Below are 1,429 nucleotides of genomic sequence, written 5' to 3'. Positions count from 1 at the left end.
GCGTGACCGTACACATCCTAATTTTATGTCATTGATCTTGGGGGACACTGGTTTTAAATAATGTTTTTGGAAACAATGTCTTTGTATACACTTTTATTAGTAAATAGGTTGTTTTGAAAAGCTTTAATTGGTTGAAATTTTTGGGATGTTACAACATGACTCGCTACGGCTCGTAAAAACTTGAGGTTTGACATTTCCGTCAAGTAACGTCTAACGCTATTTAGAACTTTGGTTTGCTGTTAGTTTTTTATCATTAGTTGATGCAACACTTCTAAAAACCTGTTATAGTTTATATAAATCTATATTTATATGGTAATATAATTATAAATTAATACAAAATCGTTGTCTTACATCACGCCTTGAAAAATGTTAAAGGTTTTCTTTGGCTCGTAAAGGTTGAAGTTGGGTCTTGCTGCCATGCTACACCTCACGTCTTTTAGAACCTTGATCGTACATGAACTTTTTATAAATTTTAAAAACCGAAAGTTTATTTCAATCTTAGTAGTATATATTTCAACAAATATAACCCGGTACGAAATAGAAGATAGGTACAATCACCCAAAAAAAACACCATTTAAAGGGAATGGATCAACAACCGTCTACATTAGGATGTGGCATAATCGAGACCATCTGTTACAAATAAAACATTATGATGATAGCGATCGCTCCCGCAGTCAAGCCATGCAAGTCCCGACGTAAACCTATTCTCCCGACGGAGTTGGCACTAGCCTTACCGTCGCTGGTTGCCGTAGTATCCTCGTCTCCGGATTTCTTTTTCTTATCCTTCAGTGGTTCAGGTGCTGGAGCGGCTGCAGGAGGTTGCGGACCAAACAAGCTCATGGGCAAAAGCACCTTGTCCACTTGATACACAGCAAGTGAACCGTCCGTGTAAATTGCATTCGCCACCGTGGCATTAACAACGCCGGTGGTTAGATTCACCTGGTTGCCGGAAGTGGTAATATTTAACGGAAAGTTATAAGTGGTACTATCTCCGGCCTGTGTCCTCAACGGATTGCTAAGGGTTTGGAACTGTGAGGTGGAGATGAATGTGGGAATGACATGGAACTGAACCAATTCGTCCTTTTGTTGATCGGAAAGAGAGTTGAGAGTGCCGACGCTGAGGCTGGAGAAGGCGTTGTCTGTGGGTGCGAATACAGTCATGCCCTGTTTGGAGTTGTTGAGTTGGGTGTTGATTTGGTCACCTACCTTTGTTATGGCAAAAAGACGGATTAGGGTGGTGAATTGGCTGGCTTTTTCCAAGATTTTGGTGATATTAGTCGGACCTGGTGGTCCGGGAGGTGGTGCTGACTGAGCTATGGTGGTGGTGATGGTGGTGCATAGAAGGGTGATACTGATTAGTAGCAAGAACTGGAAGGAGTGCTGAAAATGCGATGTCATTTTGTTTCACTTTTTGGAAGAAATGAATTCT

The 1,429-nt window shown here is 41.2% G+C and overlaps 1 pseudogene; it reads right to left on the bottom strand.

Annotated features, from left to right (window-relative positions):
* Nucleotides 1–336: 336 nt before the first annotated feature.
* On the bottom strand, nucleotides 337–1,429 carry LOC145087940 (fasciclin-like arabinogalactan protein 11 pseudogene; annotated as a pseudogene).

This window comes from Lactuca serriola, chromosome 2, assembly GCF_051521515.1.
Source record: "Lactuca serriola cultivar US96UC23 chromosome 2, Lser_US96UC23_V15, whole genome shotgun sequence".
NCBI lineage: Eukaryota > Viridiplantae > Streptophyta > Magnoliopsida > Asterales > Asteraceae > Lactuca > Lactuca serriola.
This window is presented reverse-complemented; position numbering and strand designations above follow the sequence as displayed.